Source organism: Macrosteles quadrilineatus, unplaced genomic scaffold (genome assembly GCF_028750875.1).
Source record: "Macrosteles quadrilineatus isolate MER2022 unplaced genomic scaffold, UCM_ALF_1.0 Scaffold_9__3_contigs__length_116548681, whole genome shotgun sequence".
In the NCBI taxonomy this organism is placed as follows: domain Eukaryota; kingdom Metazoa; phylum Arthropoda; class Insecta; order Hemiptera; family Cicadellidae; genus Macrosteles; species Macrosteles quadrilineatus.
Window position 1 is genome coordinate 29,488,932 of NW_026542602.1, and position 17,250 is coordinate 29,506,181.

Consider the following 17,250-nt stretch of genomic DNA (forward strand, 5'->3'; position numbering starts at 1 on the left):
TTAAACGTCTTTTTCGAAAGGGTTTCTTCTTCTTCACAGTCTTCCTACCGCTAAATAGGTTTCTTCCCAATCTTCATAACTCAGTCCTAACAGTTCAAACTCACAATCCACATTTTAGCACTACATATTTTCTTAGTTTTCGAACGCCTCTTAGCGCCAGGTGCAATACTATAGTAGCGAGTTAGAGTTTAGGAAAGATGGGGACAAGGAAAGTTAGGGACACGGAAAGTTAGGGCCAAATAGGGGTTCGACCGGGGGGAGGGAGAGATTAGCTGAACTAGGCTCTGAAACGACTCTTTTAGAACGAATCGTTCTCCTGTTTCAATTCACAGAGAGCTACAGTAACGGGATTGACTTCAAAATCATAATTTGAATATTTCCAAACAGTAAACCTAAAAAGATTAAGAAGTATTTTAAGTAGCCTAAAATGCGATGATACTGTGTATTAGGAAGGAACTCTTAAACAACAAAATAATCGTTTCAAATATTATTTGTTTAAGCACATAATGCGTTGGAATAGCGATTATTAGTTTGATTTTTTTTGCAATTTTGAGGATGAAGCAACCCGGCATAATCCTGTCACTATCTAGTTCCCACGAAATCTATGTACTGACTATATCACTGATAGACAGTAAATCACATAGTAAATGGAATACGGAATACCTGGAGACTACAACTGATTTGTCAGTTTGTAGTTATTTTAATAATCACCTTAATATATTAACGGATGTCTCGTAATTCTTGCGTACACATACAAAACTGTCTACGGTCATATTCACAAACAGTAAATTGTAAAATAAATATAACTATGCCAAAGAAGCTGTAACGTTGATGGTGTTGTTATAAGTCATACGGCGACGAGCATATACATAAAAGTGTAGCAAATACTCCGTAGCAGCAAACCTAAGTACTTACTAAAATTAATGTTAATTAAATAGGAAATAAATCTGACAATTTTTATGGAATATTTTAGTAGAACTCAAGCCGGGTAAATGGAAATTAGCTTAGTTTGCAGGTTAGCTGCGGCGGGGGTATTTTAATTTAGTTTCGCGCCTCGCGGCACTACCGGATCGCACAGCGAAAGACATACGGTAAGAAGATTATTCCTATTCTTGGCGTTATAACTATATGCCTACATACTTTTGCCTTATCCAACATCATACCTTGCATGTTGGCTGCCAACTAACAGAATTCGTTGTTACTCATGGTTTTGGCATAAACAATGTTTTAAATGTAGGCCTACTGTTCGATGTTTTTTTATCTTAAAATATAATTGTTGCTGGTTAAATTAATTTGATAGTTTCATCCTGAGATCATTAGTTCACCTTATTTAGATTAACAAGTTATTGTCAATTGACCAAAAATTTATCAAAATGTATTAATTTGTTAAGACTTAGTACTATTGATTCACTCTGATTCGGATTCCTTTGACCCTACTAAGAGTTATTCTTGCCCGCGAGTCTATTACATGAGTTAGTTATGTACCGATTGTACTTGTACTTTGAACCATAAATACATTTTTTTCAAAAACCTGTACCGATAACGAACGTGTAAAATTTGTCACTAAATTAATTGTCTTGGAAGTGATTCCAAAACACGTCACTGATTGTAAATAACTTATAACTTAAAGATACAAGTGCAAGTTTGTAGGAAGAACACGTTTCTAAACAGATCGGCATTTGTTTTCAGACGAAATATTATATCGTCACATTATTGGTATTTGGTAAGTGACGTTTGCAGTAAAGAATTAAAGAAAACGTGTCCAATATCATACTAATCAGTGTTTGGATAATTTTTTTTTTAATTTTTTAATCAGTATATACTGACGACGAAGGAATAAATTAGGCCTAAATTACTACCACTTTTAAGAATTCACAACAGCTGATCCTTAGAGTTCCTCTTTTGCGATTGCCACGTAAAACCAAAACAATATTTAGGTTGGGAATTGGAGGTCAATCACACTCTCGCAACTACAAAAAAGTTAACTGACCCGAGTGACCTGACACCCCAATAACTGGCCTGTTTGAAAGGAAAATCTAAGAAATTGCAAATGTAGTCGATTCGGAGAAACGTGCGAGGGGATTAACGGGACATCGCTGTATTCTGTTCACTCATATTTCCATTACCTTTCCAAGTACTGAATGTTTATGGGTTTGCTTAGATTAAACAAAAGGTGGAATACTTTGTACCAGATGCCTACGACTACATTTTACAACAAGTATTTCTTTAATCTTTCTCAGTAATAGCTAGTCACGGGTTGTTCCTGAATTATATTGTATTATTGTTCTAATACAAACGAGAGAAATTCGTCTATGTTCACGGTCGTATAACATAAATTGGAGGCTATAACATCCTCACGAAGTTGAAGCTACTGTTTTAGAAATATTCAAGTGTATTTTTTATTTAAAAAATGTATGCTTGAATAATCATTTACAATTCAAGTTTACTCCGTGATTAATAAAATAACCCTACAAAAACACTTCAATGTACTAAATCTGTTGTCCCTAAGCTCTACAAAAGTAACCATTTAAACAAGGTGAAAAATGTAAGGGGAGATAGAACTAGATATAAATACAAGTCGTAGTTACGACTAGACCTAGGTACAATAAAAATAGAGAACGAGTCGATTTAAAGAGTCGTTCTCAGAGCTTAGTCAGCCTCCGTTTGCCTCCCCCTCGGCTCAAAACCCGATTTGTCCCCAAGTTTCCGTGTCCCTAAGTTTCCTCGTCCCCATCTTTCCGGACACCGCGAGTTAGGTTGTCCTAAATTGACCATTCAAAAAAATATCCCAGGGCGTGTCTCTGCTGGGGCCTCAAAGCACCGCAGTAGCGCAAATTGCTTTATTGCCGTCATAAAATCCAAACTCTGAGACCCTAGACCCACCTTGGTAGTAAACGAAGTCTGCTTTACAACAGAAAAAAACTCCTACAATTTCGCGGGAATGTGATAGCTGCTCTCTTTCTCTGCGCAGTGCCTTACCTCGTTGCTAAAATGTGAAAAAGTTCATTGAACAAAAAAGGTTATGCTGTACTCGATGTTATAAGTATGTACACAAAATTTTCCAACTCCTTTCAAAATACACTACACAAAACGATGTACCACCGAATAAAAATCGAACTGCTTTGCTTACTTCTTTAAACACATAGGCTATAATGGTTATAGTATAAAGTGTTATTAGTAGTGTAGTGAGAATAGTTATTTGAAATTAGTGATACAAGCCAGTGACATTAGCACAAGTGCGTTTAATTTTAAAGTTAGCAGTGATACAAAAGTACGCTGAGGTACACAACATGTCAACATGATATACTCTTGTGCTACTCGAATAGTGGGATTTTCATCGTAATGTAATAGATCAAAGCTGTAAACAAAAGTGTTTCTTTTACATATATTAACCTATAAAGGTTATACTTCCACTTTTGGAAGAGAAATAAATTATAACTTTTCCCGAATATTGTTACCCATTTGTACAACAGGGAAACGTACCCACGCCGAAATGTTAAATTGCATCTCAAATCTCAATAGATGAAATATTCCGATATCAAATACATCTAGATCAATAGAAATACAGAGTCCTCTAGGACATGAGCCACTTTATCGTTTGACAGCGCGTTAACCGAAAGGTTACCCAGCCTGATATTTCCCACACTCTGGAAGGGAAAGGCGAAGGCAAGTTGCCGAGTGTCGTCATAAACACAGCTGATTTACAAGCGACTCTCGACGCGGCTGTCGGTTGTGAGTGACTGGTTGTAACTTCAACGTCTCCCAGAAACAGAAGACTGTTGGTCCCAGCATGGCCCCCTGCTACCGTCCGACTACTGACCATGTGTTGACGGTTCGTCATGCTCGTCTGGCTAAGACAAAGCCTTTTGTTCGTAATTCTCCGTTACTAGCCCGATTTGTCGTCAATGCTCATCAATAGATCTTTCAACAAACGCCTGAAGTGAATCGAATAGCCATTGATTGTTTTTGGGGAGGGGACATTGTACGTAGAGTGCGACAAATGTTCCCTTTCAAACTACAATAGGTGTTTTACGATGATGGGTGTTTCGAATGGCTCCTGTTATTTAACAAGTTTACGTACATTAGGACTGAAAAGTATCTACCCGGTACCACTACAAAATGTATCCAATGTATCCAATATAGGATCGTGATTTTCTTTCATCAATAGGAGTCCTTTCTACTACGTCTGATGACAAACGGTTGGCTTTTGCTTGTTTTAGAGAAAGCATTGTACATGTTGAGCGCGACAAAATGTATGCTTTCAAAAGACTTTCAGGATAATGGGTATTTAGGTTTGTATTTAGCTATCATCCTACAGAAATTTGTTTTCAGTACATAAGAACTGACAGATTTAGAGGAGTACCACTGAATAAAATCTTTAGGAGTACTTACTACTTATCCTTGTGGTATCCCAGTGACAGGAAAGAAGGGTATGATCAAATGAAGACAAATAGATCTTACGATGTGGTGTAATAGATGTGAGATATTATCTAGTTTGTATTCTTACGAGAGAAACACGAAGACTAATCAAAATGTCTGAATAACAGTGATTTTGTTCGGTGCGAGCCTACATATTACAGTGACTTTAATTATTGACTAGTATATACAGTACCACAACACATCATATATAATCAATGCTATAGTAAAGTTTTAAAATATAATGATTCTTTCATGAGTCAATGTCAGGAAATGTTCGAAGAGAGAAGTAAGATGGATCTGGCATAGCGACAAGATTTTTAGTTTGGATCTGAAGAGGGATAGGCAAAAAAGTGTGTCTAAAAAGTAAAATTTAAAAAGCTTTAATATCCAATTATTACAAAGTGATAATCAATTTCAGATACTTAAAGTAAAAATTGACTGTACTCAATAGAGTTAGGCGTATCGTTAAAAAATATTTTAATCGTTAGTTATTTTGCGGTTTGAAGTTGTTTCTAATGTAATTCTGAATTTATTGTTTGTGCAGTTACATTAAACCATTGCATATTGGATTGGATACCCCATTTGGAATGTGAATACCTATCCCATTCAAATGAAACAGTTGATATTTTATTTTTATTTTAAAGAAGAAAATGAATGAGCTACTCACGGACGGCGCCACAACATGAAATTTTATTTAATCTAATGTCTTTATGTAACACAAAAGATGCTTTACTCTGCAATACAAAAAGCTGACAATTTGACAGAAATCAGTGATTTACATAAACATACTCCTCTTAATTGATTAATTTTTACTCTAAAACTGGTTACAAATTAATGAAACGTCTGTACTCACAAAAAGCTGTCAATTTGACAGAAATCAGTGATTTACATAAACATACTCCTCTTAATTGATTAATTTTTACTCTAAAACTGGTTACAAATTAATGAAATATGTCTGTACTCATTGAAACTCTTTTTAAATAAACCTATAGCTGTTTATAATTCGAATTTAAAGCTCTAATGAATTTGGTCGCGTAGAGATGAGGATGAATACTGTACAAGGTATACGGAAACCTTACCAAATTTTAATACACTTCATGTTAGGCTCACAACCACAGAAAACGTACTACGTTTTCTGTGTCACAACTTTCAATTGTATTATGTTGCCTAATAATCCATTGCAACAGAAGCATAATTCCTTCACATGACAATCCTCTCGTCATTCGCAATGTGGCAGCCACCCACCAATATCGATCTCACGACGTGAAGAATCTCAAGTAAACATTCTCACCGTATCCAATTGCGACTCCCGGCGAGTTCTTAGAAACTTTAGCCCCGCTGGATCAGCATCGACAATGGGATGTCCATTGGACGCGCCGCATGGGAGTGTACCGTGGGAGAAGCGTGGGGTGGTCTAGCTAGACCTCCGTCTATAGTGACATTCAGGGTATTGAGAGTACGAGTGGGATACTGATACTATACTTGGGTGTAGGGTTTGTGATAGGTTTGTTACACGATAACATACTGATTTACTTATGTTTGGTACAGGATGTTAACTGAAATGCGAAATGATAATAATACCTGTTACAGGTTTGACGATAAAATTAGTTCTTATGATTACATTTGCTGGAATAGTAAGTCTAATGATGATTTTTTACCTAAACTTAGTTATATATCGTTTATTGAAATGCGAAATTATAATATACAGTTACGTCGTTTTCCCATACACAAAATATGACACTTCATTTAAATTCTTCCCCTGTTTTAGTTAACTAAAATGGGTTTCTACGATTTACACATCTGACGTTTAAAACACCTGAAAATCCCTTTAGGTGTCTAAGCGTTCAAGGGCAATACTCAAATACTGAAATATTCTAATTATTATTGGAATATTTCAGAATTTAAGTATTGCCTTTTTTTCATAGTTGTGGCCTTAAAATTTTGTTTGATTAGCTAGTGGTATCAATTTCAGTGTTTCATTTTGTCGCTGAGGACTCAATAAACATAAAATCCCACCTAAGTATGTACGCCCAAGCATTATTGCACCAGATAAGAATCATTAGCCCCGTCGGAGCAATAAAAGTCTCTACATTACTAAACTGGTTCGCACAAATTACAAGAAGTAAATATCGAGAATCGAGAAACGATCAAAACTTATGAATCCCGTTTTCCATTAGGCCGGTGCGACTTTCAATTTAGATGAATCAGCCGACAAACTGTTATCTTTTATTGTTTGGTGGCCAATAACATAACTATTTGGAACCCTCTGCAGGTGTTTTCAATTAAGTAGGCTTCACGTATCAATCAGCTGATTTATGGTGGGTAATTGACTATAGCTGAAAAACTTGAAAATCTATTCCACCTGGTCCGACTGGCAATTTGGACCAGTCACGCGCGAGTGATGGAATCACGACATCGTTGCCCTGACAGGCCTGCTGTGATTATTGATTTCTAGCAGCAACGAATTTAATTTTTAGGAGTGTAATATGTTTTTAGTATACTTATAAACCCCCCCCCTTTAGCCCTTTAGGCCTATTTTTTTTTTTTTTGCAGTTTAGCCCTTCTTAAACTAGATGAACAAACAAAAAATTATGGATAATAAATTGTAAATAAAATGTAAAATGTCCTTTTTCCATTTAAAGCAGAGGACAGCTGTTTTCTTTAAGTCCTTAACTTGATTAATTTCAACACGCCCCTCCAAATAGGCGTGATTTTTCACAGGATTCGTTTGAATTACAAAAAATAACAAGGGTCCACAACCAGATCGTGGAAGAAGCTGGAACAAATCGTTCGGTATATCCTCTTGGACTTTGACTGATGACGGACAAGCCTCGCCCTCGCCTACACGGGGTGATAGAACAGATCGGGAAGTGGGCCAATGTTAGAGGCGTGGAGATGATAGGAGAGTACAAATATTTTTTGTTCTTTATCATGGCTACATTTGGTGGTTTTAACACGTATTGTACTTGCCTTCTGACTCTGACATGAAATCCTCAAAGCTTTGTTGGACGATGATTTTTTTAGATATTTCGTATGTAGACGAACACCTGCACACAATTGCAACTGTTGTTGCGAAAACGTGCATGAGAAGTGCCGCGTACTGCCAAGGTCAATTTGGGGGCAGCAGTGGCAGGTGGTGACCAGACATAACTCAAAATAGCGCCAAAACAAGAGTCAAGGCCAGGGTCAAGCTCCACAGTCGCCGTACGACCACGACCACACGCAGCACTTTTGTACACAAAGAGTTTTGCAACTACTGTGTGCCACTTTGTTGAATATGCATGAACCGGTATTGCCACGAGAGCACAAAAGACATAATTAGGTATACAGGTTTTTTTGCAAAGAACGATGTGTGCCTTTCAAAACAGCGGAGATGACAATAAGAGTGGTCCCATAGTACGGCCTTGAGGTAATCCTCGAGGAGAGGATGAAACTGGGTAAAATAAGGTATAATTAGATGTACATGTTTCTTTTGCAAAATCAAACCACAGCGTATCGTTTAAAACCTCAACACGCCATGAAAAAGAAAACAGTGGCCCAAGCTTACGGCCTTGTGGTACTCCCGATGCTCCTCGAGAGAGCAGAGCACGAAACTGCGTAAACGCTTGCGGATGTGACAGTGTCACACTCCTTCCGGCAGATTGGACCGGATATGTGATCCGTCTTCCGGTAATTGTGTTGGTTTCCGCTCACGTGAACGCCACTGTATTATTCATGGCTCACCTGATAACCTAATGCAGTTGCCATTTGACTTCCACTTAAAATGATAATGGAACACTAGTCGCAAAGGATATGAACTGGCCAACACATGTGTGTCTGAAAGAAAGCAAATCAAAGTGATTATGTAATGCGTTCTGAGAAATTACATTGTAAACTAAAATTATATTACCAGAGCTATTTTTTTGTTAGATAATCGCTCAAGTATTATAATACCTTAGATTTTGCTTAGCAAATTGAATGTCTATTCCTTCAGAGGTTAAGGTTTCACAATATCCAGGTGTCTGGTAACCAAGTGGATGACCGATGAATCTTGTCGGAGGGAATTTAATACAACAAGAATGATTTTGCGTGTCTAATGTCTTTTGCACCATACATTTCTAATAAATTTCTCTTGATGCACTGTGGTCAGACTATTGCAACATGTCGTCAGGAGAAAAAGCATTATTGTTGATAATTGTTCAGAAGATTGTAGTGCTGATAGACAATTTTCGATCACGTGAAATACGTTTAACTTGTGTAAAACAATAATATGTGTTAGTCGTAACATACACTAGTTTTATGTATACTGTAGTCATACTGTACTAAAATAATTAGTGAATGAATTTGAAAGTATTAAGTTTTCGTAAAACCATAGAGAATTGAGGTACACATGAAACATTTAAAAATACACTAAAAAAGTGTCTAGCACTAGTGCTGGTGTCTAGGGCAACTTCCAACACAGCTCCCATTGTCTTCATGTACTACACATGATCATGGTGGAGGTAGACCCTGTGCCCCGTGCGATAGAAATGTTTGCACAGTGCCCAATTCATGCTCTTTTACACTCGAGTATAAGGCATATACAACTAGTATACTTGTTACTCGTCACAAGTATATTTTTGGCACAACATACTAGAGCTGAAAGTGCATAATCGTCCCATTTGCAAGTTTGATCTGCACTTTACTTTTCTGTGGTAAAACTCAATGTAAAACCTGTAACTAGAGATTACTAGAGACATTTTAAAGTTGGTAAGGAAAGGATATAACTTATACCCTTATATAATTCCATATGACATGATCATTTTAGACTAGACACCCACATTGCTCCTTTCGTCCAATCTTAATACTGTTGCGCAGGTCATGCGAGGCCACTTTAGTTCAGATAATTGATCTTCCACCTGCCTGAGAGTTCTCTGATCCTTGAACTTGACCGGCTGATTACCAGAACATTACCTGTGGTCGAGCTCGTGATAGACTCATCACCCTGGACAGGCAGCGAGCAGTGAGTGGTGAGTGTGGGTGTGAATTATCTCATCTGTATTGTCTGTTGTGTGTTGAGGAGGAGGTTCAGCCCCGGGCATACACCCACAGCTCGGTCAAATCTGTCTCAACCTGCTTGATGAAGACAGTATTCTTCTGAGTGATCCATATTTATTTGGCCACATGTTATAGTGTGAGCAAAGATACAGTGAGTACAGCTACAGAGTTGGATGTTGAGTTATTCTATACACTTTTCAATTGATAAAATGGTGCCAGTCTTTCCGATGATGTGATTCTAAGACCATTTTGGTAGGAGTAAAAAACCAGTTGGATGGTGAGTTGAAGCATTTTATTCGAGAAGCTGATAATTTAAGATGTTCTTCTTTCTAGGCAAGCTGTGTTGCATGAACCACCTGTTTTGAGTAGTAAAAATACAATTATTTGAACGCAGAGAGTTCTTACTGAGGCAGTAGTTGAAAATCCTACATGCAGATGCTAAGTTCAGGGAATTGTATATTTTTTAGACGATGCATTTTAGAGTACAAATGCAATCGGATACAGAGATCTGTAGACCTTGTGATTGGAAATCGTATAATTTGATGATCTTTTGGAAAAGATGGACTTCTTTCTGAGCAAAGTACGTTTTTTGGACAATATGTTTTGGTAATGGTAAAAATACGATAGGATTCATTCTGACTTCTTTCTGGAAGGCCTTTGTTTAGTCGTTAAATTGAACAATTGCATTGGTCAAGAGTGCATTGGAAAAGAGTTAAGCACAAAGCTGAATTGCTTTGTTGTGTAGTTGTTGAAAATCCTATGATTAGACATTAGACAATGAGTATATCAGTATATCTTCTATAAACGTTTCCAATGGGATGGGAGCAATTTACTTAAATAAAGTTAACCATAATTAATTGATTTTGTGAAGTAGTAAGCGAGATACCTTTTTTCTAATACATACAGATTATTTGCATTCTTAACATTCAATTATTTGAAATTCGACTTCGACCATAATAAATAACAAAATAATAAAAAGCAAAATAATATATTCAATAACCGAATTCCACTCCCAACGAGAAATCTTCGCATGCCTTCTCATTAAACTTAGACGCATCGCTATGAGAACAATCGTATATTTAATTCGCCACATTTCAAGATGTCAATATCAATGAGTATCGGACGTGATTCCGCCGAGTATTTTTGACAAGAACCCTCGACGAGACGAGACGACGCGCGGCGTCTGCCTTATTTGTACAAGTGTGTTTGTGTGTGGGTGACTTATGAATGGGATATGAGAGTCCAGGCACGCGGCGCGACTCTGCGCATTAATAACACACGCGCCGCGTCACGTGGTTTGTGTGTGTGTGCGCGTGTGTGGGTGAGCGCGTGCACCGCCGCATGCCTCGCCACAATCACCATTGTACAGGGAAGCCACTTGTTTTATTTCATGCCTCACCGAGTCGTTATAATCATCAATTCTATCCTGGGAGTAATCAGTGGTTTGGTGCATGCTGGAAAGTGGTATAGCGCTGAATGCATTCAAAATAATCATAGCCAATTGCTCAATTATGTATTTTAAGAAAGGAGGTTCGATTGGTGTAATGGTTAGAGCACAGACAATATAATACTTGTATTGTCTGTGGTTAGAGGGTGAGACTTCTACTGTATCGCCCAGGATCCCACAAATCACCTAGCTGTGCGCTAATGACGTCATAATCAAAATCAGGTTTATTTCTACAGGAAATGTGCATGATTATCAGTATACAAGCTTTTTACAATAAAAAAAGAATAATAATTTGTACACATATAAATATTTAAAACCCACGCATCAATGAAAACCAAATAAACAATTAGTTGGCTACCAATAATAAGATGACGAATATAAAATGTAAGATGTGCTTGCTTCCAAAAACGACAACAAAAATTAAATATCCCACAGAAAATGGACCTAAATGGATCGAAAAGTGGATCAAGTAAAATATTCAATTAGAAATATATTTCATTCAGTATCTTGATTTAATAGGGATTTAACTGGGGATATAATTAAAATAACAAAACTACATTAAGTACATGGTTGAACATGGTATGAATGTGACTTCATGAAGAGTAGATCCTTACTCAAACAAATACAGTAATATTAACTGATAATGGTTAATAATAATCAACGGTGGATACTATAACGATAATTGATGGCTTGGACCTGGTTTAAACGTACTAAACTTGTTCCTAATTCATATATTTTGTTTTTTTCCTGGTACTACTATATAAAAATATTGGAATATTATTTTACCTTTATAAATCTCGTTGTCATGCTGTCAATAGAGATTAAATATTAGGCCTACTTTGATAAGGCCTACATTTACAGCTTGGGGTTCGATGCCCTCATTTCACGGTAGTATAGAAAGTGAGGAAGGAACGGTTCACACGTGTTCAGAAGGTTCGTTGCCTCAAAAGGGCGATAACATAGCCCTGGACCACTGGGCCGACCGCCCATCCTCCGTCTTGATAGTAAAAGTATCGATAAATACATCTGGTCGGTTATCTTTATGATCTCCGCAGTACCGTACCAGGCCCGAGGAACCGGCAGAAGATAACTTGGAAACCCAATAAAGATTCGGCTACTAGACAAGAATGGTTCGGGTTCAGCTCTTTCGTTAGCAGCAAGTATAGTTTGTGTTTATTGTGTAATAAAAATAACAAAGGAACACCACAGGGTGATTTGCTGGGTCCTTTCATGGACGTGGAGATAGAAATGGCTGACTTGTTTGTTGGAACTTTTTTTAAATATTTGTAACATAAATAGATCGAATTCATAGGTCAATTCACACGTTTGTTTTTCTAAAGTACGGTATGTTATTTTAGTGCCATTGACTTTCGGCAAAGTGTTCATTTAGAAAATTGTAGATTTAACAATTCCACCAATAAAGAAATCAAAATTTTGTATCTCTTTACAACGTCAATAAATATGACCATCTAAATCTAAATAGCAATGATGACAAAAAGTGTATGAGGAGATTTCTATTTAGTACAGTAGACAATGTTCTCTAAGAATAGCCAAGAAAATAAGAATAAAAATAAATAAGGTTTAGGTCGTCTGGTTAAACAAGTAGTACCTTTTAGTACCTCATCAGTATAGTCCTAAACAATATATGAAATCGAAAGATTGATATTTATGATGAACGGTTAAATGACTAGAAAGTTAAACGATTATAATCACAACACAGTGGCCCTACAGTGCCTTTTTTATACGTCTTGGCGATGCGATTCTGTACGATCCCCTGTCTTGGTACAAATTTTCAGGTGTACCAAGAATTCAACAAATATGATATTGGATTGCTTTAGTTAAAAAAATCACAATATCGGGGTGGTAGTAAGATCTGTGTTAAAAACATTATATTAAAAAATTGAATTATTTTAATTTTAATTAGTCCTTATATTCTTCCAAAGAAAAAAAACCCGATTCTACAACAGTAAATACCCCCTACGGGAGGTGTGGCCTGGTTAAGTTCTACCAAAAATGCAACCATACTCTTAAGGAACTGAAATTTTATTTCTAAACATCTTTTCATTCACATTCATATTTCGTATCCAATTATTTCGAGGCACACTCGCATACTTTCTATAAAATGCCAAAAGAGACTTGTACCAAAGTTGCCACGCAGTAACAGCAGTGTCGGCGGCCGGCGCCCTCTCTCCGTCGTGGTTCTGCTGGTACCCGGGTATTTAGCATGTTTATGGAAATCTCTCCGGGTTCGCACGGTGTTGGTAATTAAACACGAGATTTGTGATTTGCATAATGCCTATGAGGAGTGTGCGCTCTTCCCTCTCTCTCACAACACGCGCACACTCAGACACACTCAGAGTAGAGGTGAGTCGGGACTGCAGTATCTGATACTTTGTATCGGATACTCACCAGTCCCGTGTGTAACTGTTACTCAAAACCAAAAGTATCTGATACTGGAGTACTCGTTTCTACTATTGAGTACTGGTACTGCTAAACCTTCAATCCAGTACCAGGACTCGTCTCGGGTATCAGTTCAGTAGTAGCCTACTCGTTTAAACTTAACTGAGTATTATAACTGAAAATACATAATCATTTGTTAGTAATAACAAATTCCACAAATATGAAAACTGCTTTCATTGATCACTATAAATCAATAAACTGCTTAAGAACACATAGTAATCATTATGTAAAGGAACTGAGTACTGTCAGTGGTATCACTAATGGTATTTGGTATTATACTGATACAGGAACACTCTACGGGTACCAAATCCCGTCGGCCGTGATGAGTACTCATGAGTACAAAGTAATCATCAAAAGTAACTGATACTCGAGAGTACCAGTACCGGTAGTAATCAGTATTTCGATGTACTCATTTAGCCCATCTCTAACTCAGACCACACAGCGCTACGCCAGCGCCGCGGGGTGGACGGTATCTGGAAACCGTTCTCAATTACAGTATTGGTGTTCAGTGGTTTAACGAAAATTGTCCTTACAGCTGATTAGAAACTTGAAAATAATATTACCTAGTATGTTTTTTTTATCTTTTGTGACCACGAATTAGTGACATTACTATTCGTTCTGTAATGGAGTTCGAATATTAGAATGGAAACGGTATGATGGATCATAAACATAAACAAATGACGTCACTGACCCGAATGCCTATACATAATAGGGGTAACAGGTGGTTTGACAGTTCCGTCATAGAGTAACACACACGGTTATAGTCTTATTAATCAATTGAAATATTAGGCCTAGTAAAATCATGTTAACTTCAGTGTCATAATTTGTTTTTGTTTATTATCTTATAAAGTTTCTATTATAATACTAGTTTTCTAGGAGTAGGCCGCGTAAATTCACATTTTGGCGTCACAGACAGAATGACAGAAAAGACAGACAAACCGACAAACGGATAGACAGACAGACAGAAATTGAGATATGACTTGTTTCGGCTTTCTTAGGCTATAAAACCTAAAAATAACAAAAAAATGCATGATTCTACGCAATGTACAGACAAAATTGTAATTTTAGCGAATTTCCCTATAGGGAAGTAGCTATTACCGTAGGTCTCATGGTAAGACTTAGGCCCGGGACCGATTTACTTTTTCATTTTGATGTCCCCAGAGGCCAAAAATACCATTTGTTCAAATTTTTATATATGTATATATATATATATAGATATATATATATATATATAGATTTATATATATATGTGTCCGTGAACACGATAACTTGAGTAATTTTGATCCGATTTTGATGAAATTTGGTTTGAAGGTGTAAGGCGGGGTAAACTTGAATGAGTTCGCGATCCAGCATGATCGGACCATGGGAACAGGATTTTATGGGGGGTTTTATGGGGTAAAAAAGGGTTTTTCTCACTTTTGACCCTCAAAACACAAAATTTTCCAATTTTTCTCTAAACCTTCTTAAAGAGCTTAAAAAAACAAACAATTCAGTATATCAAAGTGTTTTTGTACGGTTATTGGTTACGGAGAAAACTAAAAAAAAATTAAATTTAAAATTCCCATGTTATTCTTATGGAGAATATTGTAAAATGTTGTAGTTTGCTTGTTGATGGATATCTTTTGATCAAACTTGGCAAATATATTCATTTTATACTAAGCAATAATTATTTTACTTAAAACACACACTTTATTAGTTTCCTTGTAGCAGCAAACCTAGGTACTCGTTAAACCTAATGTTATTTAAATAGATCAATTGAAAATCAATTCAGCCAAATGGAAATTCGCTTAGACGGCAGGTTTGCTGCGGCGGGGGTATTATTTATATAGATTCGTAGTGATGAGCTATTTTTAGACCTACCAGTTAGTTTATCTACCGTACCTCCAAAGGAAAATGTTTTTTTTTCTATAGCCACTCCATTGTGAAATACAGTTTTTAAGCAAATGGCATATATTATTGTTTATTCATATCTTTCGGAAATATTGTGTGGAAATATAATAGTTAGAGAATATCTCACCTCACAGTGCCAACGAGGTACGTAGCTCGAAAACGTAGCGGTATGAAAAAACAACTAAGAGAAGTTACAATTCCAACTAAGGTATCAGCAACTATAAAAGAGAGTTAACTTACAATTCCAGCGAGGTTAGCAGCTTGAAGACGTTCAGTCGGTCCCTGGTGTGAGGAAGGAGGTGTATTGTAGGAGTCACGAAGTATCTGCCTCCTGGGTCCTGTATCCTGGGTGTCCTGCAGTCCTCCATCTGCCGCAGGACAATACCTGATGACCTAATTGTGTGCAGACCACCAGTGATGTGCCACTCCGCGCTATGTGGTCTACAGTCCAATGTGGCTCCCGCAGTCACGTATTGCTTCAGTCCAAACATTGGTCTTGGCATGTGGCACCTATGTCTTTATCTGGGATACTTTGTCAAAGTCTCTAAGACATAGTTAAAGGAAAAATGTGACGGAGGACCAGGAAGTTAACTACTTGTGGTTGCAATTAATCAGGATGCAATAACGAAACTTAAAAACATGATCATGTTAACTATATTGTTGATGTGTATTTTCAGATGAACGTGAACAAATGATGATAAGGTACAGGATCAATAACTGAATGTGATTGGAAACTTTGTAGCTTAAGCCAAAAGGTGGTCATATGAGATAAGATAAGAGTATGGTAAGAGGATAAAGACTTTTTATTTTAGTCCAAACATCGTTCTTGGCGTGTGACAAGTGTGCACCTATGTCACTAAATTTCTTTATCTGGGATACTTTGTTAAAGTCTGAAAAATGTGTTGAACAGACTCAAGTTCACGAAACAATTTCTATAGTGGCTGTGAAGCAGAACACAATCACAACCCTTAACGAACATGAACATGAGATTGACAATTGACAATTTATGTCAAATCAATCGTTGATGTCTGAACAAATGAAATGTCTTTTTGTGGTGAAATTGGAATATTTGGTAGCCTTACCAGCAATGTGTCTCTTATCATTCAAAAGATGCTACCACTGATCCACCTTGTCCGGGGACAGGAATATATCCTTGTGTCAGAATTTATGATATTTATCTATATTCAATTATAGCTTTCCTCACTCTAATCTGATTCGAAGTATCTTTATCATTTACTTTTCAAACGTCACGATAGCCTTATCTTTATTTTTGTAGCACAAGAGTAGTTGTATATAGATGAAACATGTGAAAACAGTCGGTGTACGTGTTTTTACCGCAAATAGGTGAAGGACTAGTGTCTTATCAGTCCGCGTCGGAGTCTGCTGATAAGAAGGCAAGGTCGTTAGCTTATCACATCCCGGGCTACAAGACACGTCCGCCCACGTGACCTATCATGTGTCAACCTGACCTAACCTCACACGTTTTGTGTTGTCTTTGATGATATTGTGACAATGGCAATGGTACAGTTATGGACATGTCTTCTCATCTCATTGAACCTCTTCATTGAAACCATGTCACTTATCTGAGCTGACGGAAGTATTTTTGTCGAATTAACTTACATCATCATAAACAATTCAAAAGCAGCAGGCTTTCGACAGACCTATGATCGAACCAGTGGCTTTCTGATTAGACACAAGTTCTTGATAGTGCAGTTGCAAATTCAATATTTAGTATGAATTCTTTACAATAATCTTATGACGAAACTGTGACTTTGACCCCCTCCTACGGTACATTCAGTCATTCAGATGCGTTTTGGGTAAATGTTAATGTCAATACTGTAGTTGGAGTACAGTATGAAGTATTTTGTTCCCAGTGCAACGAAGTAAGTTCACTGTGTGGAAAACATCTTAATTGCGGATTATTTTGATAATGTACAAGCTATTCTATTAGGGGGTCCAGAACAGAATATTTCAACACACGTATTGACAATTTACTTTTTTACTCTTGAAGTACATGA